Source organism: Miniopterus natalensis, chromosome 7 (assembly GCF_054644295.1).
Source record: "Miniopterus natalensis isolate mMinNat1 chromosome 7, mMinNat1.hap1, whole genome shotgun sequence".
Classification (NCBI taxonomy): Eukaryota; Metazoa; Chordata; class Mammalia; order Chiroptera; family Miniopteridae; genus Miniopterus; species Miniopterus natalensis.
In genome coordinates, this window is record NC_142087.1 from 73,446,317 (window position 1) to 73,469,942 (window position 23,626).

Here is a 23,626-nt window from a genome sequence, read left to right on the forward strand (position 1 = left end):
TGCCTGAAGATTTCAGGACATAGGAAGCCATGCTTCTGTCTTGGCAAGGAAGCTTGGATCAGACACCTAGACCAGCACCCATGGTCTTCAAACACAGGCGAAATTCCTCTGGAGCCACTGGACCCCAAGGCACTTGCAGAACCACTTCCCTTCTCCAGAGAGCAGCAGCTGCAGTTGGTGGCTGGCTAAGTCCCCTTCAGCAGGGCTTCCCCTAGTCCCGGGCCTGAGCCCCAGGAGCTGGCCCTTCAGGCTGTCCTGCGCCAGCCCAGCCTTGAAGTCACATCCCCATGAATCCTGCAAGGCTTCTCTGTTCAAATCACAGAACCACAAGATTTCAGAAGCTCCCTCTGACCCTTCTGTTGAGAGGAATTGAGTCACCCATGAGGAACTGGAGTGATTTGTGTGAGCACAGTGCTGTTTCAGGGCAGAGGCAAGATTAGAACCCAGATGGGGTTCTTCTGTTAGGTTAGAATGCCTCCATTTCTGCTCAGATACCACACATACTACTTACCCTTTCAATTCCCTGTTTTTATGTATTTTCTTATTTATTTTTTTAATGCTCACCTGAGGATATTTTTTGCATTGAGATTTATAGAAAGTAGAAGGGAAGGAAGAAGGCAGGGGTGTGTGTGTGTGTGTGAGAGAGAGAGAGGGAGGTAGGGAGGGAGAGATGGATATGAGAGAGACACATTGATTGGTTGTCTCCTGCATGTGCCCTAACTGGGGCTGGGGATTAAACCTGCAACAGAGGTTCGATTCCCTTGACTGGGAATCGAACCTGCAACCCTGGTGCTCAGGCTGACACTCTAAGCACAGAGCCACAGTGACCAGGCCTCAGTGTTTTTCATTCAAACGACCCACTCTGCCCTGCCCTCTTCCCCTCACCCAGATTCCCCAGTGCCGGGAATGGCAAAGTATCCCAGCCTATTTCACTCATTATTGACTCTAGCAGAAAATGAGAAGGTCCCTGGCTTTTCCTGAAAATGGCATTTTCATGTGAACTTTCTAGGAAACATAGGTTAGGTTCGCGCAGCACCGCTTCCTGTGCTCGGCAGACAGCCACGGGCTGAGGGCGGTATTTGAAGTTCTGTTTCCCCGAAGGCTAGTGTGGGCTTCTGCCAAGACCGACACTTCTACCATCCCCGAGTCTGTGCACGTTAACTGCAAATTCTGTTTTACCTCCTGAACCCCAGATCCAGTGATCCTGGTGATGGCAAAAAGAAGCCGAATTCTGATCCCCAAGTTAATGGGCAACTTCACAGGCAAGTGATGGAAATCCCAGGTCACGGTAGGGCACCCGAAACCTGCTGGAGGGGGCAGTGAGTGTAACTGTGCCCTAAAAATCTCCTTCAAACTAGGAAAAAACGCTGGATTGGACCCAAATGGATCCGCAACCTTTTTAAAACCAATAAAAAGGGATCGAAAAAAGGAGAGGTATCGATTGTAGGTGCCTGTCCACTGGATCCCCGGGAGCCCATCCCATCCTGCTCCCAATGGTGAAAGACCAGTACGCCCACAGCAGGCTCCCAGGAAAGGTAGGAGGGCGACTGGCTGCAGGTGGGTAGTAAAGGGTGGGATCTCCGGTCTCCTTCCTGGGAAGGTAGAACCAGCCAGAAGGAGTGTTGGATGTGCACACGAGTGTGTAGGAGCCTGAGGGGCATGCTCCATGCACACACCTCCGCCTCCTTAGGTATGTTACCAATCAAGTAGAAAATACAAACCCAGGCAGTGTTGTGGTAGTTTTGTCCCAGAACAATGTAGTCGCTTAAGCATGAGAAGCCTCGCAGATCGTGTGTGTGGTGAGAGGGACGCAAATCTCCAGAGCTGATGTCCACACAGCCAGCACGGAAAAGCACCATAGCCTATGTTTGGGTTTCCTTGTAGCTGTCAGGCCTAGAAGAAGCCATTTCTATAGGGAGATCCCGGTGCATTAAATACCTAATGGACATACGCAGGGTCTTCAGCAAGGCTGTGAGCAAGGCCGTGGGTGGCTCTGACCTGTACGTCACTGTGGAAAGCAGGTCCTGTTTCTGTGCCTTCAGAAAAACCAAGTATTTGTGGCTCACCCCACATGCCCTTGCCAAGTGGTGTTTTCCAGCTGCTGCTGTTTGTGGCCCGCGCCAGCACTTGGGACCTGGGTGCCCTGTGGACCCGGTGAATCCGGAGCAGACGGCTTGGCGGGGCGGGAAGCAGAGCATGTCCGGGTGTGTCCCCGGTTCTCAGTGCAGCTCAGCTGCTCACCAGCTGTGAGCTGGGACCACGAAAACACGTCCCTGTCCCACAGTTGTTAGTGTGCAGCGGGATGGACACTGATGATCCCGGGAACAGGGACCGGATACTGTATGTGCTAGAGGAATGGGCCAGGAGGGGAGGTCTGCAGGCCTGGAAGGGGCAGCCTGCCCTCGGCCAGGGCAGTGTCCCCTCCCTGTAGCCGCTCTCACCCTCAGACCCGAGGGCTGTGGTGGACACTCGCATGCAGGTACACGGCAGCCGGGAGGGTGTTTCCCCCACACTCGTCACTGAGAAGGTTGATTTTTTTTGCCTTTGGGGATGAGTGTGTGTCTAGTTGTGGGTCCAGATGTCAGAATCCTGGGTCAGGCATTGTTGGCAGGTGTAGGGCTGTGTCGGGCTGCTGAGCTGTCCCGCAGACTGACGGTCCCTCAAATGTCTAGCTGCCTGGGGTCTGACTCCATGTGCTGGTGACCCCTGGCTCCTCTGCATGCACTCCTTCCTCTCCTCATGGTGTCCATCCGCCTCAGGGGACACCTGCACTCGGCTCCTCCAGGCTGTGAGGTGCTGGCAGAGGGCTGCAGGTTCCAGAGCAGGGTCAGACTTCGGTCTGGGGGCCTAGGCCTGCTGCCCGCATGGTGGGAAAGGACAGTGGTTCCCTGGACAGGGGAAGGCCGGCCCAGCACAGCTGCTGTGTCAGGGCAGTGGCTTAAAGGGAACAATGGTGGGGTGGCTGTCCCCTGCACAGTCTTGAGTTACCCTTGGTGGCCCACCTCGTTTTTCCTACATCCCCCTTGTCAGATCAAAAGAAAGGTGTAGGTGTCAGTGAGGGTTTCGAGTGAGGTCAGGCTGGCATATAGGAGCTGCTGGCGTCATTTCTGTTTCTTGTGGCCTAAGATGAAGCCCTCACCAGGTGTCTGAGCTGGTGGCCTGGAAGGAAGAGAGGACAATGTGCCCAGCCGGTCTCTGCCTCCCACTGAGCTTGGTGGGAATGAGGACAGATGGAAAGCTTTGGCTGTGCCCAGGCTCCCAGCCCCGACCCTCCCATCCAGTGGATGTGTTTTTGGAAACGGCATCTCCCTCTGGGTCTGTTTTCCTGCTGGTGAAGCTAGGGAGCTGCCTGAGTGACGGACGCCTGGCTTTTCTCCCTGACCCATGTGTGGCCCCGGCCTCCCCATCTCAACCACGGGCCGGGTGTGTGGTGGGGCCCAGTTAGGCTGTGAAAGGCCCAACAGGAGCAGGAAACTTCAGTGCTGGCCAAGTGGCCTGCACAGGGGACGTCCTGACCGGGAGAGGGCTCTCTGAGGACCCTCGTGTCCCTCACCCTCGCCTCTCCCTTCTTTCTCTCTTCTCTGTAGGATATTCCACCTACCAGGATGACCTGCTGAATTACCTGTTGAGCAAGGGCAATGATGCCCGAACCATCATATCTTAGCCAGGACCCCCTACCAGAAAAGAAGGGACCAGGATACCCACCAGCTCTGCGGCCCCACCATGAACATGGCTGTCAGCACCTCCGAGGGGAAGCTGCTGAAGCCAGGGCCTGTGTGAAGCCCAGCTTGAGACCTGCTGAGGCGAGGCCCCACCCAGCACCCCCTGAGGCTGACCCAGCCTCCCCAGAGCCTGTCTCTGGGCAGACCCCAGCAAGTGTACATAGTGTGTTGAGGGGAGTGTGTCTGAGATGAGGTACACGCCTGATTTGGGAGTGGGTGTAGGTCCCCAGTGTCCCCATCGTGGGTGAGATGTTGACTTATGCTTTATGAATAAGTCCTGGGGATAGTGACCGCATTGCCTATAATCTATTACAGAGGTGTGTACACACTTGTGCAATGCATGTATTTTGAGGGTGATCTACAGGGTGTCTCCCAAAAATGTACGTAAATTTTCAGAGCTGGTAACTCCCTTAACTTTCACTCCTTTTCAGGTTTAACAAGTTTGGAACAATGGGTGAAGCCAGACTAAGCTTTGAACAATGAAAAATTATCCACTAAACTCTCTTATGGGGATTCATAAAATATCAAGCTTACGGCTCAAACCCGGCAACAGTCAATGAATCGGGGGCAGCTGTGGAAAGAAAGCGCACAAACGCCAAACAAAGTGGGTCCTGATGTTTGCGATTCCTTTGCTTCTGTTTCCGGAGCGCCCAGGCCAGAGCTGATGCGCAGCAAAGGACCCGCAAACCTCAGGGATCACCCTGTTCTGTGGGAATCTGTGCGCCTTGTCTTTCAGTAGCTGCCCTCAGTTCCCAAGTGTTGTTGCTTTTGTACCGTAGACTTTCTTTTCCGTATCCCCATAAAGAGTCCAGTGGATACATTTTCTTTGTTCAAAACTTAGTGTGGCTTCACCCATTGCTTCAAATTCCTTAAACCTGAAGAGAGTGAAAATAAGAGTTATCAGCTGTCAAAATGTGTGTAACTTTTGGGGAACACCCTGTATTTATGTTCCATCAGGAATCTCCCCTTGTGTCCCTTTTTGGGGCCACCCAATATTTACGTTCCATCAGAATTCTCACCTGTGTGTACCTTTTTGGGGACCCCTGTATAAATGTTCCATCAGGAGTCTTCCCTTGTGTGCCTTTCAGTTGACACCTTCTTATATTTATGTTCTGTTGGGCATCTCCCCTATTGGTACCTGTTTGGGGACACCTAAATTTATGTTCCATTGGAAGTCTACCCTGTGTGTACCTGTGTGGTGACACCCAAAACATACGTTCCATCGATAATCTCCCCTGTGTGTACGTTTTTGGGGACACCTATATTTATGTTCTGTCACGAATCTCCCATGTGTGTACCTTTTTGGAAAAACCCTATATTTATGTTCCATCAGGAGTCTCCCCTCTGTGTGGCTTTTTGGGGAAGCCCAGTATTTGTTACAACAAGAATCTCACCTCTGTGTACCTTTTTGGGGACCCCCTGTATTTGTGTTCCATCAGGAATCTCCCCTTGTGTCCCTTTTTGGGGCCACCCAATATATATGTACCACCAGAAGTCTCACCTGTGTGTACCTCTTTGGGGACCCCTGTATTGATGTTCCATCAGGAGTCTTCCCTGGTGTACCTTTCGGTTGACACCTTCTTATATTTATTTTCTATCGGGTATCTCCCCTATTGGTACCTTTTTGGGGACACCTAAATTTATGTTCCATTGGAAGTCTAGCCTGTGTGTACGTTTGTGGTGACACCCAATACGTATGTTCCACCGTGAATCTCCCCTGTGTGTACGGTTTTGGGAACACCTATATTTAAGTTCTATCATGAATCTCCCGTGTGTGTACCATTTTGGGGACACCTATATTTGTGTTCTATCAATAATCTGCCATGGGTATATCATTTTGGAAATACCTTATGTTTATGTTCCATCAGGAGTCTCACGTCTGTCTACCTTTTTGGGGTCACCCTATATTGATGTTCCCTTGGGAGTCATCGTGGCCAATGGGAGTCTCACGTCCTGTTCTGTGTATTTGGCCTGGTTCCTGACACATTTTCTTTCCTGTTGTTTACTAAAGATGCTCTTCCTGGATGTACTAAACCTGTTGATTTTGGTCTTATAAAGATTTTTCCCTTTTGAGTTCATATACTGGTAAAGAAATGGGCATGTTCACGTGGTCGATTTTAGGAGTGCTTTGCATGTGTATTAAATAGCCATTGATTCTGGACACGGGGATGGGGTTGCAATAAAATGAGCTGGAGTAGAATTGAGTCCTAGTTTTCTTCACCGCTCCTCCCTGGCAGCCTTGAAGAGCGCCGGCCCCTCGGGGTTCCCTGCATTAGCCCCCCAGTCCCCCCCCCCCTGGATCCACAGCTCCCTTTGCCACGAGGTCAGAGACTGGGAAAGCCTGGTTCCTCTTCACCATGCAGCAGCTTTTTCCAGACCTATATTTATGTTAAGTTTGTATAAGTTGAATCCCGTTTTGATGTGGGATTTAGATCACAAAGGAGCTCAGCCTACAGCGATCCTTTGGATTTTTCCAAGGCTACTGCACTAGGAAGAGCCCGATCTGGAGTTTAGATCTTGGAGGCCTCAGACTAGAGGCTGGAAGGTGAGAGAGGGAGGCAGGAAGGAGGCATGGAAGTGTCCCCACCTGACCCAGTCTTCTAATGGTTTTCTGTGCAGCTGCTGCCTCCATGGCCCTGCCTTCCCACCAAACCTCTTCTGTACAAGTGTGTCCTCGAGCCTCCTGTCCCCTGTTCCCCAGGTTCGGCAGCCTGTCCTAGCCGACCACTCAGTGGGAGCTGCCACCCGCAATGCTTAGAGTCAAACTGAGCAGCGGCACCTGCAGGCTGTGTGTCCTGGGCCCTTGGCTTTTGCAGGATCTGACCCTGGCCAGTCACTCCTTGGAGCTCTCAGCCTCTGGCTCGTGGTTCTCTCCCCCGTGGGACAGCTCTCCAGTGCTCACACTTGCCAGGCCCTCAGTCAGTCATTCCTCCCACAAACCCTCATGGAAGCTCGTGTGCTCACTCCTGAGTTCCCCTTTGAGGCACCTCCCTCCATGCCCCCCTCAGGGCTGACCCCACCCTCCTCCCCAGCACTGACCTCTCCTGAGCTGCAGGCCTGAGGTGCGCTGCCTGTTACGCCCCCTGTCTGGACTGCAGGCTTCCTCCCCGCCCCCTGGCTCCTCAGGGCTCCCCCCTTAATCCAAGGACAGCAGCTGTCAAGCACAGGAGCCTGTGGTAGAGGCTTGACCCCTCCTATCCCCACTTCCCACGTTTGATATGTCACCTGATCCTGAGAATGGGCTGGAACCTGCCACGTCATCTTAACTTTCTGTTCTTGTCCTAGGTGACATCCCCCCTCGCCTGACTTGCGTCTTGGCAGGGGCTTGTCAACTGCTCTGCCTGCCTCACACAACCTCTCAGCCCCATGACGCCTGTCAGGCGTTCACCCCGGGTGACCTTCCTTTCTGAACATTCCCCTCCCTCAGCCTCCACACGAGCTACGCCCATCCCTTTGTGGTCTAGGGTCCCTACATGGCTCACGTCGGGGTGCACCCTGCACTCTCTCACCCCCCTCCAACCCCAGACAAGCTCAAATAAGCCCACCGCTTTTAAACAATCGATGTTTTTTATTGATTTCAGAGAGAGGAAGAGCGAGGGAGAGAGACATAGATCCATCACTGACGAGAGCGTCATTGATCGGCTGCCTGCTGCACGCCCCCTTCTGGGATTGAGCCCACAACCAGGGCGTGTGCCCTGATGGGAATTGAACCCTGAACACCTGGTTCATAGGTCAAAGCCCAGGCACTGACCGTGCCAGCCGGGCTCACACCCAGACCTTTAATTGCAGCCTTCCCAGAAGATTCCAACACCTCTAGCCCCAGCCTCTCCTCGGGAATCTCCAGATCTGTTTCCAGCTTGGATGTCCCAAAGACACCTCCAACTCAAAATCGAGGTTCACCATCCTCCCTCCACCCAAGCCGCTGTGTCCCTCATCTCATCACATCTGTCCCCTTCCATTCAGACCATGTTTGGCATCGCTCTCTCCCACTGTGTCCTATCCATTACTGCATCAGCTGGTTCCAACCCTGACATCTTGCTCACACACCCAGCCAGGCCAGGTGATGGTCCCCTGAGCAGTATCACGGGTCCTGTTGCTGAGGGGGCCCCCAAATCATGACTCTGCTGAGCTCCAGGGCCCGCCCTCTCTGCACTGGCCTGGGAGGTGTGCGACCTGCTGGGTGGGAAATATCCAAGCGACAGCTGGGTATTCATGCCCACAGCTCAGGGCTGAGGTTTGCCTGGAGGGAGATTTGGGGTCAGCTGTGGGACAGGAGGGGCTCACCCTGGGCAGAACAGTCAAGTGAGAATATTAGAAAAGGTCGGACGGACCCTGGGAAGCACCCAGCCAAATGTTTCTCAACCAGCCGGCGGCACAGGAGGGAATGTATTTACATGTATGCATACGTACGTACACAGGTACACATGCATACATATTCACATGCACCTACACATGCACATATACATGTCTATGCACAGCAATGGATCCTCAGGAAGCGCTCCTTGCATTTGGCCAAACTGGTGTATTTATAGCCGCCTATGCTTGCCCTCAGCTGACGGATGAGTGTAGCTCCAACGGGAATGTCGGGTGATGTTCTCCTTGTGTTATCAAGGAAAACAAGCTGAAGATGTTTGTGAGAACGTTAGTCCCTCGTTAACGATGCGAGTGGCTCCTTATCAGGTGCTCGTTTTCTGAATGCCAGATGGCATTCCTCAGTTTCCTGTAATGTGTTCACATTGTAATGGCTGCAGGCAGTTTTTTAAAAACAGACACAATTTACATACCATAATATTCACCCAAGACACACTCTTAAGTTTAACCTCTGCTATTAACATCTTCCCCATCACTGTCTTAAGTCTGGAGACAGCAGGCGCTGCGGAAAGCAAATCAAGCCCTGATTTGGAACATTTGCCAGTTCCTGTGCTGTCAATATTCTCACCACGGCCCATTTCAAGCTGCCAACATGGTGTCACTCCCCACAGCCATGGGAAGAGCTGTGTGGCGTCACCTGCTCTATAATATCCCCTCCCTGCAGATGCAATGGGTAGAAACTGCCCCAAGAGCATAGGTAAGGAGAATAATTCCAGGCGGCAGGTGTTTGCTGTCAATCATGTGATCGCGGGGCTGTACAGTTCACTGCTGACGGCGGCTGCGTTTAACGCCTGGCCTGCCAAGGCCCTGGAAACTCAGGGATGTGCCCTGACAGGGCCCCCGCTCAGCAAGGGGAGCCCGCCTTTGAGGGGGGGCTAAAGGGAAGGACAAGAAGGAAGAAGGGGCCAAAGAGGAAGGTGACGCCAAGAGCAGCGCAGCTGGGCCCTGGGAGCTTTAGGGTCCTGCCCCCCTGGTCCAGGCTGGAATGTGTCCCCACAGTGCTGTCCCCACACAGGGGCACAGAGAGGCCAGGGGCTGTCTGGAGGCTGGAGACTGCCCGGGCTTCTCTCCTTCTTTCCTCGTGTGGGGATGGCCTTGCTTGGGGTGCCTTTGGCCCGTCCCTGCTGGGCACTGGGTCTCCTCTCCCAGGGGTAAACCTCCCTTTGCTACAGCCCAGTTCCCTTTGTAGTACAACCTCACACCCCCTGTGAGCCTAAGTTGTGGGTCCTTGGTCACCATCCACACTCCCCATCAGGGAGTCATGAGCAAGATTGTGCCCCTGGTGGGTGCCTTACAGCTTTTCTTGTGCAATTGTTTAACAAGTTTCATTGCGTGCCCTTGTATCAAACAATCCCCAGACACATAGCCATGTGGCTAGGTGTGTGCGAGGAGGTGACATTTGAGCCGAGGTCCTGTTGATAGGAAGCAGTAGCCGTTAGAGGAAGGGGAGAGAACTTCCCAGGCCAGTTCTGAACCCTGAGGGGCCCTATTGAGCGCAGGCTCCCTGGGAACAGAGAGAAGGGGCTTGTGGCTGGGCCATGGGAGTGAGGGAATGTAGGAGGGGAAATGTTCAGAGAAGCAGCTCCAGACCCAGGGGCTGGAGAACAGCAGTTCCTCCCTGCCACTCAGGAGAACGGGGGCCACTGTGCACCCCCAGTTTCCTGTTTTTTTCTCGAACTTGCCATTTATCACCGAAGATGGTAAAATTCACCAAACATGACAAAAACTACTGGGGTTGCTGTTTGGGTTCAGCAAAGTGATGTTTGTTAATGTGCTGCAGCTTCTAGTGGGCACTGCCCTGCTCCCTGCTGGCCCTCCCCTGTTTTTGCCAACACCCTCAGCAGTCACAGTCCATCAGGGCCTTTCTAGCCTCTTCATTGACCTCTCTCTCACTGGCCAACCTTTATTTTACAAAATTAATTAAGACTAAAGGATATTGAGACACTGAATATTTCCCCCTACCTGCTTGACCTGCACAACTATTCAGCCTTCAGATCTTAGCTCAGACATCACTTCCTCCAGGAAGCCCTCCGTGTTTAGGTCATCATCATTGCAGTCGAGGTGCTCTCAGAGGGCCAGGTTGCTTTTCTCCATAGCAGTCACCTCCTTTTGAAACTGTGCACCGATTGCTGTCCTATCTAAATGCTGTCTGACGATCCTATGAGACTGTGAACTCCGTGCGGAGGTGTGTGTGGGGATTGTTTCTGGTTTCGCTCCGTGTTGTATTGTCAGCACTTAGCACAGCGCCTGGCACATAGAAGACACACAACAAATATCTGTTCCATGATTGACTGAATGGTCTTCTGATGCAGGACCGCAAGCAGGGTTATCACCGAGCGCTGGGTTAGAGCCGCTGCAATTCAGGAGGCTCCTGGATCCCAAAATTTGGTAGATGGGAGCAGCTCCAGAAGCTGGAGTCCCTGCTGCAGCAAACCTGGGTCAGCCCAGGACCCCCAGGCCTCTCTTGCACCCACCTCCTCACCCAGGCCCTCCCGGATAACTTCTGTCTTCAGGGAGAAGCCAAGTCTCAGATAGTCCCCAAAAGCCTTTGCTCCCCCCACCTCCCAGCCCCACCCGCACACACATCAATGCCACCCTGCGCTTGCAGCAGCGTTGAAATGTTTCTTTTGCTCCCGAGAGCATCCTGGGAGTGGGGACCAGCCTCGGCACATTCGTTGGGGTGCTTGGCTAGGTGTGCAGAGGGCCCCGTGCTCCTGCTCGCATGCGGCCGCCCTCATGGGGCAAGTCGAGGATCACACAGCCCTGGATGTGACAGGTGCCGCTCCTCCTTTGTAGCCGCGTGATTGACAGGGCTGGTGGGGAGAGGTCTGTCTCTGCTTTGAGAACCTGAGAGCTTCGTGCACACATTTATGGGAGTCTGGGCCTGCATTAACCCCACCGCTGCCACGTCCCACTTGTTCAACGGTGCCTGTGTGACTTAGTGTGGAAACCAGCGTTGATCATACACCATGTGCGTGCTTGTACGTGTGAGCACATGGAGATGTGCATGGACCCGCGTGCGTTTTGTGAGAGTGTGGCACAGGTGATCAGTTGTGTTTCGGTGTGCCGGTCCATGCAGGCATCCGCAGGATTGTGCAACTGCGCTCGGGCAGTGTCCCCGCCTGTGCGTGAGCTTTCGGACATACGTACAAACCGGCAGGTACGTGCATGTGGGCACACGTGTAATGTGTGCGTGTGCACATGACTGTGAAAGTGCATACAGGGTGGCGCAAAACTAGGCTTGCAGTTGTGAGCACACAGAACAGAGTCTGTTCTTATATTATTCTGTATTAATTGTTGTATTATCTTTCCCATATGAGCAACTGTAAACCTACTTTTGCCCCACTCTGTATATCGCAAATAAGCGCATATGAATTCTGCATGTAAACGTGTGTGCATTACACAGATGTAAGCGTGTTACACACTCCCATGCTCCTGCCCTCAGAGTGTGAGCACATCTGTACGCAGGTCCAAGGCTTCCATAGTGCACCAGGAACAGCTTCGGCTGCCTTATGGGCAATTCCAGCGAAAGGGCCTCACCTAGAGGCGGCATCTTCTATAAGCACTTGCTCTGGCGCCTAGGAGACGTTTATTGGAAAGATCATTTGAGAACAGACGAAAGGGGAGAGGGCTGCTGATTAATTACAAACAGCACCACTGTCCGAAACCCACAATGCCCACGTGGGCCTACACACACACACACACACACACACACACACACACACACACACACACACAGGGGGCCACCAGACCCAAGGCCCCATTGTCCATCTCTGTGCCTGGGCTCAGGGAGCCCTGTGGCTGTAGTGGGACATTAAGTCACTCCCAGGACAGTGAGTGCCCTCTGCAAAGGGAATTAGAAAGGAAACTATCCCCCAAAAGGGCCATGTCTCACTGCTCCAGACTTTCCCCCAAACTCTCCCCCACCAAGTATTTCAGGTAAGGGATAGCAGGTTTGTGAAATTTGGTGGCAAATATGCAAATTTTGGCATCAGGCAAGGATTCAAGTTCTAGGTTCTCCACTAGATGACACTGGGCAAGAGATGACCACTTGGGCCTTGTTTCTCCAACTCTGACCTGCATGGTAACAGCAGCCCACGCTTCAGGGTTGGGTGAAATGCCGCCATGGGACTAGCCTCAGGATCGGGCCACACCCCGTATGCTCAGGCCCAGGCTCCCGGGACGCAGAGGGCAGATGCCGAGCGCCGTGCTGGGAGGTGCAGCACTTCGCGTCCTACTCGGGACAGGCAGAGCCGAGTGCCCAGACCAGTCCAGGCCCACAGCCTCTCCTCAGTAGGACACAGCTGCACGTGACCCTGACGGGGTCCAGGCAGTGACAGTGACAAAACAGTAGAAACCAGGGGAATGTGAGTGAGCTCCGGGCAGCCTGGGCTCACTGACTCCAGAGGGCATCACAGGCCAGACTTAGAGCCTATCTCACCTCCCCACCCGCCCAGCTCAGAAACGGGCACCCTCTAGCTGCCCACCCCGCTGTCCATTTGCCACAAGCAATGCGAGCCCTGGCCACATGCACAGCTCCAGAAGGAAAACAATAATATAACGTAAATATTGGATTTGTGGACTACAGCTCCTTTCTCACACGGACCCTGGCTTCTTCCAGAGAGTATCAGGCCTCCTCCCACTGTCTCTGTGGCTGCCCCTCCAGCCCCAGGACATCAACCCTTTTTGACACAATTGAAAAGGAAATAAGTGGCTGCTGTTTTACATGAAAGTAATTTCACACGCAAAGAATGCAGAGAGGCAGCTAAAGCTGAGTTGTGCTTCGGAACAAATCCTTATTAATAATTTAAGTGGTTTTCCAAATTGGAGTGGGAACTTACCTCTTTTATTTAAGTTCCTCCAAGTGAGGGCAGTTAGCTTTGATTTTCTTATCTAAAGGCGTCTTTTAAGACAACAAGTGTAAGACAATGGAGAAGGGTAATGAGATATTAAGAAAACATATAAGGCACGGAAAATGCGTGTAGAACACAGTTAAGTCGGGCAGCTGAAGGTGGAGATTCCTGTATATTGACTTAGAGTATTTCAGGTAGGGAAGGGGGCAGATCTCTATTCATGTTCCATAGAATGGACCAAGGGGATACTATTAAGACATCGATTATAAGGAGGGAACTGGGAATGAGATGTAATGGGGAGTGTGTCGCTGGCTATCATCTAATGACTCAATGTGGAATCTACTCTTAGCCATGTGCTCACAGTTGTCCTGAGTTGCTCCCAGTTAAAAGGACCAGGTAAGCGCTATATATAGGACACTCCTGATAGAAGGCTTTACAGACATTTTCCTCTGTCTGGCAGTATAGGGGATGGGGACAGAACTGGAAACTTTTATTTTTTCCGATGTTCTTGTGTTACTGTTTTTTTTCCTTCTAGAACTGCTTTCAGAACTGACCAGCTCAGCACTCAGAGCAGAGCAGAAGTGGAACCCTGAAGGCCTTGGCACAAGATCCTCATCCTAAGCCTCACCTGCCACCTTGGTTGCACCAAAACAAATTTTGACAGTTCTCAGGAGCTCTCATCATGTTCCTCAATTTTATGTTCTCCATAGCATACATTCATTTGTAGCAGCAACAGCTGCTCCTCCCTTTCCCGCCTTTCTTGTTATTTCTTTTTACCCCAGAAACTGATTGGGTCAATCACGGCGCAGGCTGTGCAGTGAGAAGATATATCTTACAGTTTTTGAAATTTTGAATCACTTGTAAATAGAACAGACATTGGAAGGGGCTTCTAATTTACTCATAGTTCCCTTTGATACCCAGACGGGGGAAAATGCCAGCCCACAACTAACACCACAGCATTGCCTTTGCAAGACTCTGCATGCAGTGGTGCTACGAGGGCCTAATGATGTCAGTGTCAACGAAAGAAAGGGAAAGGGACAATTGTGCAGCCTGCCGACACCGAGACATCCCACACAACCTGTGAGGCTCCTAGAAGAAATCCTCTCAACCCCCTTGCTATAGGACGAGGCACAAGCATTTCCAAATGAGAAACCTCAGAAAGATGAGCCTCCAGGGCTACCAGAGTGACCCCTCAGTTAGAATTTTAGGCTCTAGTGGACATGCTGTAATGAAGTCAGGGCCGGGCTTTAGGAGGCGAATAGTATAATTCTGTCACCCCCCAAAACAGGCCTTTGTTTGACATGCAGATCCGCAGTGACAGCAAAGTATTTCGATCTTGGAATACACAGCAGGTGTTGGAACAAGGCCAAAGCGGAAAGATGCAGCCATCACATGGCAGCCGAAAGGGTTTTCTTATCCCTGTTCCGCGTGAAGTGCTTTAGTGCCTCAGGGATAGTTGTCAAGCCCCACAGAGCCTCTGGAAGCCCTGAGAGCACCAAACAGCAGATGCCTCACCCAAAGTCTGGCAACAGCAAAAAGTCTTGAAGTGGCCAACATGACTTCTTCACTGCTGCCATCACCACCGAGCTGTCTGGGCAGCCCCAGAACGGCAAACGAAACGAGGCCTAACGAAGGGCTGAGACTCCTCCTCATGTTTCTTTGCTGGTTGATCTGGAGTTCAGGAGAGGAAACTGAGGTTAGGCCGGTGTGCAGAAGGGCGCAGGTGCTAACGGTCTTGAACACGTGAGTCCAGAACCATGATTTATTCTTCTAGCTCTCGGCCCAGGAACAGATAGTAAAATATACCTTTAAACTCTGCATGTGATTAATTGATTTAAAGGTGAAGTCTAGAACACCTTGAAATGTTTGTATCCTATTTTCCCTTGGAACATTTAAAACAAATAATATGGGAGATAAAAGTACTCTTGATAGAAACTTGATTCAACAGTCAGGAAATTGTCTGAATATTCCTCTTTCCCTATTCTAGTAGTTTTGTCTATATAAACAGTTATATTACCCATAATTTTTAATAGTTTTCTATAAAGAAACTGTAAGTTATCTCTGAGCCTCCTGGTGGTGTTTCTTCATTGTGTATCTTTACTTTCTTTTGTTTATATTTTGAAAAAACTGCTTCAAGTTTTTAAGGCAGTGGACTATGACTCTCCTTTCATCGAAGAAAATCATATTTGAAAGCTCAGAGTTCCTTCTTAACTGTGATTATGTCTCTTTGCCTTTTTTCCGGCCTTTGCAGCAGATTTTCAGAAATTTGCAATGCCTCATTTATCTAAGACCCTGTGTGGGAGAGTCAGAGTGCCTAACCAAGTTTATGGCTTCTATCTGCATCCACACCAGATTGGAAGCAGTGGAAACTTCTAGCAGAGAGCAACCTCAATTTGCATTCCAGTTGAGTCGAGTGAGTATTCCTCAGAAGTGTTTCCGTAAGGTGCAAGTGCCAGAATCATCCAAATCATCACACTCTGTGCTACCAAATCATACTCGACCATGGTCACATCAAGTCCTGGTGTTGATTATAGACTATCAGAAAGACAGTCTTGCTGTATTGGTCTCTTTTTTCTATTTATTTAAATCTCTCTTTCTCTTTTCCATTAAAAAAAAACAGGCAGGAAAAAAACCAGACAAAAACACACACTCACACACAAATACCTTACAATATGGAAACACATACTCTGAATAAATTGTAAAAATTTATTGCATGCAATGATTAAATGTCAGTAGTTCCTTTACTTGATATTTTATGTTTATCAAGATATATTTCAGGTACACTTCGAATGAGACTGTGTGGACCCATTAAGTTTATGCTCATATTTCTAATACATATTTCTCCAGAGTGTGTAAATATTTTTAAAATTCTGATATTTGCCAGTTGAATATATATGTAATGTATAAATATAAAGCTATGTCTGTATCTATAACCCTACTTGAGTGCAGAGTGAATCTCTCGTAGTTCTATCTAATCTTAAAAATCCCTGCAGCCGTCTCTGCCTCTGGCTGCTCCTTTCCTCTCATCTCTATGTGCAGATCTATCAAGAGTTTCCATGGACAGAGGGGCAGGGTCTCTCCTCTGCACAAGCACTGTGGCATCGAGCTGATGAAACAAGCCTGGCCATGACAGCCTCAACCCAGGAGACTTTTCCTTCAGCAGATGTCAAAATGGAATTAGAACAACCAGTTAAGTTTCAGCTCTTTCCAAGAGGAAAGTTCTGAGTCCAGGGCTTTTGTTACATGTTTCAGCCCCAAATGCCACGGGCTGCAGTTAATTCAGTTGCGGCGTGAGGACATGTTTATTTTTCTCATAGCTCTCCTGTAGCTGGATGCGATCGCATGTCCTCGAATATGGGGACCAATACGCATTTCTGGGGCGCGGCCTCAGGTGTCCGTGTGCGCGGGGTTGTGTGGAGCCCGCTGGACACGGAGGGAGAGGCGGGGGAGTCCCCGCGAGGGTGCGCGGGGTTGACTGCGACTGGCGCGGGAATCCTTTCTCTTGACGCCAAGATACCTTCCCCCGAGGCCTAACTTTTTCTTTCTTTTAAAGTAAGTCAGTAATAAAATAGAAAGCACATTCAAGCAAATGCTTGGGATGATAAATCAGATCAACTGATACTGGTTGTATTTCACGGGAGAAACGTTGCTCTGAATTTTCAGATTTTCCACGCTACCCACTAAAAATATATTTTTAAAAACCCACTGCTCTTCTGGCTCCAGTAACAAGGATTTGAGGAAGTTATTTTCATTGTTTATGGGAACAACACTCACTGGATCGCAGGTTTTGGTTTTTTCGATTCTCTTGACCTTCAAGTGACTTCAGCGAAAGGGAAGGAATATCTTGCTCCCAGGCAGCAGGCTTGGTAATTACTATCCTGCTGCCTCAGGACATTCACAGGGGCGCTGCCCGGGGCACCGTGTGCCATGCAATACACTCACGGCTTGGGACATTGCAGAAGGAAAGAAATTATAACCAGGCATAGACCCCTTTCACAATAAGGCGCAAAATGCAAAACAGCTTGGCCAAGAGAGAAAGGAAAGAGTGAAGCAGAAACATAGATAAAGAGACAGAGAAAGGAAGGGAGACACAACCCAAATGTAACAGAGAAAGTAAGATGAAAAGAATCATATAAATACACAAAGAGAGAGGAAAAAACCCTTTGGCAGTTGAAAAATTGAAATGGGGAAGAGGGCATTGAGTGAGCTCTTTCTGCCTGTGGAAGGCAAAAATTGTCTTTACAATCAAGGGTATTTAGTTTGGATACCATAAGGATAACCAAGGAAGAAATGATAACTGTATTATTCTTTACTTTTACATGCCACATGACTTCATTTCTGTGAGGTTCTGAGAAAAGCATATTAGTTGATGATGTTAAAAGTGAAGATAGTGGTTCGCTCAAGGGCTGGGGCACTGATTGGAACAGGCAGAGAGAAACACTACATCCTATTTGTTGATTTGTGTGGTAGCCACTGCGGAGTAAACATCAAGCTTATACCATCATTAGCAACTAGGAAAAAGTAACCTACAGTCAAATGATTCAATGAGCTACTACAGGTGGGAAGGAATACAGCTTCTAATATAAGCAGGTTTCTGAAGCACTGGGTACATGTCAAATTTCCTTAAAAAAAACAACAAAAAAGCCCCCACAGAACTGCCTTTGCAAGATTCCACATGCAATGGTGCTATGAGGACATAAGAGTTGTCGCTGTGAAGACAGGGGAAGAAACAATTCTGCAGCCTGTTGACCCAAACATTCTGCAGAACCCGTGAGGCTCCTAGAAGAAATCCTCTCAGCTTTCTTGCTACAGGGCCAGTGAGCAAGGATCAGGAAGCTTGGGGAGGGGGGCTGTTGGGAGGGAAAAGGGGAAAAGTGCAGGTTAGGTGGGGCCTATCCAAGGGCTGCTGCTCTGGGTGTAGCGCTGCCAGATACAGTACAGGACTCCCAGTTAAAGCTGAATTTCGGATGAACAACTAATACCAGTTTAGTACAAGTATGTCCCAAATATTGCGTAACACATACTTATAGAAAATTATTTGCTAAATCTGTCAATCCTATCAGGGTCAAGCCAGATGGGGAGAGTTTGAACAGAGATGTGACTTTGTTTTAAAATGTAAGGTGGTTTTGAAATTAGCTCATTCATCCATCTGACTCCTATTATTAAACACGTACTATTCCAGGCAGTGTGCTAGGCTCTGGGCACTCAGGTCGGAGCAAGAGGGCAGGATGCTTGCCACCACCGGCAATTCCCTCTGCCCAGAGGGCTCTCCGCACTTTGGTCTACACTGATCCATTCTTGTCCTTCAGGACAATGTCAAGTGTCCCAGTCTCAGGCACCTGCCCAACCCTCCAGGACAAGCTGACATGCACTCAGCACAACACCTGGGCCTCGCCACTCACTCTAGCACTTGACTTTGCTAAACTGGGATCTCCCAGGGGACAGGATTAGGTCTGTTGGTTCCCAGCCGGTTGGTTCCCTGGGGTGAGGGCACTGTCAGGGTTAATGACTAACTTTGACTGAGTGGCTCTTTGTGTCAAGCTGGGTGTCCAGCCTTCCCGGTGGTGGGGTGTGCTAGCTAACATCCTTTCAACTAAGCCTGTTCTGTTGAGATTGGCTAGGCTTGGCTTTTTCTGCTCGCAGCAGTGAGCCCTGATGACCCACTGCCCGGGGAGCAGCTGTTTGGAGCATTTGGCCCAGAGGAGTGGGCGGCGGGAAAGCAGGTGGTTCCTCTCTCCCGGAGCATCTGCCAAAGCAGCGCAAGTGCTCAGCCTCTCAGAGATCATGGCCCCTGGGACACACAGGCTGGGGACCGGACACGTGTGAGATTTGTCTTCCCAACATTTTTTTCTCTTCTTTATTTTATTGCACACAGACCGTATCCCTTTGCAGTGAATACTGTCAGTTGCCCAGCAGCTAGCTCAGGATTTATTAGCCAGGTAAATGAGAGGGCAAAATGAAGACATTTTCCAGAAAATAGAAAAGGGGGAGGAGACATGGAGGAAGAATTTAAAATAACATTTGCAATTATTTAGGGATAGGCTTATGATAAAATATTAAGTACAAAAAGCAAGATTAAAAATTATATCTTTCAAGCAAGGTAACATTGAATTCCCTGTCTACATATACACAAGGTGTCCCCCAAATGTATACCCACTTTGAATAATTCTGTATGCCAATGGGTTAAATAAACCTGGAAAGAGGGAAACATCAGTGGAGCCAGCAGCTCTTCAAGTGTGTGCACACTTTCTGGGAGCCCAGGATGCGCCCGCACAGGGGGGACATGGCGGGAAGGGGGCCGAGGCCCCAGCGGCGGTTGCTGTCGGGCGCTGGGAAATTCAGTGGCTCTTTTGTCCTTTCTCAGGTTTTCTGTTCTTTCCTCAGCTTTATTTAGCCACCAAAAGCTCTGGGTGCACGACGTTTCCAAGCTGCAAGGACTCTCAGAGGTACAAATAGCCTTGAGCTGCGATACAGGGGTACCGGGGTTTCGCCCGTCTCTGCTGCCGAACTTTTCGGGTCACCATCGCCGGGTCCCCGAAGGAAGCGCTTCGGTTCTCGATCCCGCCTCCGAAGTTGAACATGCCCCGCGGTGTCCGCTGAGGCCAGATCCTGAGGCCTGGCTGTGGGCTGTGGACCCCTCGGTTTTCCAACTTTTCAGAACTCGAACCGTCTTCGGGAACCGAGTACCTTCGAAAACCCAGGGATCCCTGTATTTGAACCTTTCTCAGGAGCTGAGCCTCCAAAAGGCAACTTGCATTTTCCCCGTGAAAGACTCTCCCTGGCTCTAAGAAGCCACCTCCCTCTCCTTGAAAGCCCCGGGGTGTTTTAAGTTTTCATCCAGATCAAAGGGAAGGACTCAAGATGCAGGAGCCAGCACCTCAGCGTCAGCCTGGTCACCACCGCCCTGAGGCCTCTGCCCTGGCTCCACCATCAGCTTGGGGGGCTTCCCTCCGCCCCCTGGAGGCTGCTTCTGTCTCCTCTGCAGAGGCTCCCTCCTCCAGGCCTGTTCCTGGAGCTCCTGGCACAGGACCTGTGCAGATGACTCACAGAACCACCCAGGCCTCTTCTAGATCAACACCTGGATGCTGAGGCCCCTTCCCCCACCTACCTGGCCTTCTTCCAGGGCTCACTGGCCAGGTGATGGTTCCACCATCTTCTAGAACCCCAAGCATCCCTACATGGCACCTGGGTGAGCCCTGCCATTTATAGCTTCTGAATACCTTAAATCCACCCACTTCTCTCCGCTGTCACTCCCCACACCCCCACCTGCCGCCCTAGGCCCCTCACCACTGTCCATACAACCATGAGCTCCCCGGAACACCTCCATAGCCACCTGACTGCTCCTTGCACCTGCTCAGGTCTGTCTCCACCCTGTAGCCAGAGTGAGCTTTGAGGACACGGATCTCACCCTGTCAACCCCCTTCTCCACACACTCCCCAAACCCTCAGTGACACCCCATCACTCCGAGGAGAAAGGCAGCTTTCACACTGCTCCGTCACTCTCCCTCTTTTTTAAAATCCTTTTCTGAGGATATTTTTTTCATTGCTTTTCAGAGGGAGTGGAAGGAGGAACGAGAGAGGGAAACATGCATGTGAGAGACACACATGGACTGGGTACCACCCGCATGTGCCCTGATCGGGATTGGGATAGAGTCTGGGACCCAGGTATATATGTCCTTGGCCGGATGGAAACCAGCACCCTTCAGTCCTCAGAATGGCACTCTTAGCACTGAGCCAGACCGGCTAGGGCTAATTAAGTAGTTTAATACATTCACGATTACAGAGTTTCAATAAATTTATTACATTCATTGTCTCTGAGCTTAACCTTCAGCCAACAGAGTAGGGGAATACTACCACTTCTATAACATTGCTGTAAGACTGTTTTTACATTAAAAAGTGGTAAATAAGCCCAGGCAGTGTTGCCCAGTAGTTGAGCACCGACCCATGAACCAGGAGATCAGGGTTCCATTGCTGGTCAGGGCACATGCCCAGGTTTCAGGCTCCATCCCCAGTAGGGGGCGTGCAGGAGGCAGCCGATCAGATTCTCTCTTATCATTGAGGTTTCTACCTCCCCCTCTTTCTTCCTCTCTCTGCAACAATAAAAACATTTTAAAAATGATAAATCAGATGAATGCTTATTTTTCTGAACCCTTGCTAGTGGAAGAAGGCTAAAGTGTAAATTGGAGAGCTTCCTCTAAAGTAATTCTGTGAAGTGCTTCAATGGCACCAAATTGCCTTTAACAGTTTCAGACATGCTCGCTGGCCCTGTAACACGGGGCTTGCCCTGTTCCCGTGCCCGGTCTCCCTGCAGCAGCCTTGCGGCCCTAGCAGGCCTCCGGGGTGTGCAGCAGGCTGGCCGGGCCTGGGCACAGTGCCTGTGGCTTGTACCTGGGATGACATAATCGGAGCAAATGGTGCAAGATGTCTGGGCACCGGCGCTATTTCCGGGCCTGATGAAGACAAGGCTGAACTCTTCTCACAGCTGGCGATGGAGATGAGAGACACTGGGAATCCAGGAGCAGGGCTTTGATTTTGTTTCTGCAAGAGGCAGCCAATCAATGACTCTTGTCATTGATGTTTCTCTCTCTCTCTCCCTCCCTCTCCCTCAACTCAATGAAGATAGATTTAAATTAAAAAATAGATATGATTCACACAGTGGAAACCCGGGTTAAGCCCGCCTGGCCTCCCTTCCCCTGCACTCTGACTCAGCAAGGCCTGGACCCCGGGGCCTCAGGGCGGGGCCACCGAGAGGGAGCCTCTGCAGCCTAGAGAGGCCCCAAGGCCGCCGGGGGCGGGGCCCAGGCGCCTTCCTGCTCAGGCTCTGCAGAGGGTGGGGTTGCGCTGCTCCGCGGGAGTCGACCCCCCTGTGGTGGGGACCTGAGGCCTTGCCCTTCACCCTCCGACCTTCCTTGTCCCTCGTGGAGCCGCCCGACGCTCCTCGTGGGGGCGACAGGGGTCCCACCACTGCGCGTCCTTCGGGCAGCGGGGGTCGGGGGCCGACGCCCTGATCCAGGCGCTGGTGACCTTGGAGGACGGGTCGTGGGCTTCAGCACAGGGAGGGGAAGCGCCCGGCCGCCCTGGAGGGCGCTGCAGGCCCTGAGGCCAGAGAGTCGTGGACGCCCCAGGGAGGAGCAAGGACCTGCCTGGTCCCCGCTGGCGGGACGGAGAGGCCCCCCCGCAATGGCTTTGTCCCCGCGCACTGGGCAGCCTTCCCCTGTGTTCCGGAAGGTCAGCCCGGGGAGCCGATGTCCCCCTTTTTTTTTTTAAATGTTTTTATTGATTTGAGTGAGAGCTAGAAGGCAGAGAGAGAGGGACACACATCCACATAGATTAGTTGCCCCCCAACATGCGCTCTGCCCTGGGCCAGGGGTCAAGCCTGCTACCCAGGCACGTACCCCAACCGGAAATCAAACCCGAGGCCTTTCAGCCCACAGGCTGATGCTCCAACTGCTGGGCCACACTGGCCAGGGCTCCTTCAGTTTTTGAAATTAGTTTTTGGCAGATATAAAAATTATCCCTTTTTAAAACTCTATAAAGGAGAAACAGCTGTCTTTATGAGAAAGTCTTGTTTTCAAAACAGGTTGCTCGCCATCACTAGACAATCTATTAGCAGTGCCAAACCCAGACAAGGTGGAGAGGGAGGACAGGTTTTCCCTCCTTTGGTTCCCTGTCCCCCTCCTTAGCATTTGGCCTGCCTTCCCCTCCAAGTTTTCTAGTCTTGCCTGGCTGGAAACAAAGTCATCCGTAGTAAAGCCTTAGACAGTTCCTGTTACTCCTCTTGGACTGTTTGCGCTCTTACAGAAAAGAATGGCTGCAGGAAGCAGGAGTTGAACTCCGCACACAGGCAGAGAAGAAGGGCGGGCGATGGACTCCTGAGCTGGCGGGTGGCGCTCGGGTGAGTGGAGGCTGCGCGCTTCAGGCCGGGAGGGCTTCACTTACCCAGGACTCAGACTGGACCTGATGGTCCGTCCTGGTGAGAAGAGGGTCTCAGGTGGGTTCTGCCACTACGTTGCTTTGCTGCACATAGCAGTTCATCTCCACCACTGACATGGAGCATGAACTTCCTTTCTGTCACTTATCATCCCAGCTTGAGATCAAATCCCTTTTTGTTTGTTTGTTTCAGGCTGAACGAGCATGTTCGTTTCGTGGCACTATTGAATATGTGGCACCAGATACTGTCAGAGGGGAGATTGGGGACATGACAGAGTGTGTTCTGTTTCTGACACTTCTTTATATACCTCTCTAAAATGTGTAATAACTTAGGTGTGATAACCAAAGTATAACAACTCAGGCACAGCCTTCAGCAGAGTCCCCTTTCTTGTTGTCTTTATGTTTCTGTCCTTTGCTTCGTATACATGAACACACTGTGATATCTAGTGTTTTGGCGGAAAAAGATAATAGGACGGTGAGGACATTCTAGGTTTCCCTTTATTCAGGTTTTGTTGGTGAGGGTAATTTCTTGTTTTATAGAGTAACAGTCTTTGTTAAAGGAAACTTCAAAAGCAACTAATTCTTCAAGTAATAATTTTTATGTAATTGCCATGATAAGAGTCTATATCTTAAGCAAAGCACCAGCTGCAACTCTATGGAAAACAAAAATCATGCATTTTCTGTTGCATGGGCCCTGCTCTTTTAGGACACAGCCGAGCCAGAGTACAATACAGTACAGAGGTGTCACTGA

General features: G+C 50.9%; 1 long non-coding RNA gene across 1 annotated transcript; it reads left to right on the top strand.

Annotated features, from left to right (window-relative positions):
- Positions 1-14,618: 14,618 nt before the first annotated feature.
- On the top strand, positions 14,619-16,103 carry LOC148092808 (uncharacterized). Its single transcript, XR_015714782.1, has 3 exons — positions 14,619-14,689; positions 15,201-15,359; positions 15,940-16,103. It is a non-coding gene; the product is annotated as an uncharacterized LOC148092808 (long non-coding RNA).
- Positions 16,104-23,626: the final 7,523 nt, after the last annotated feature.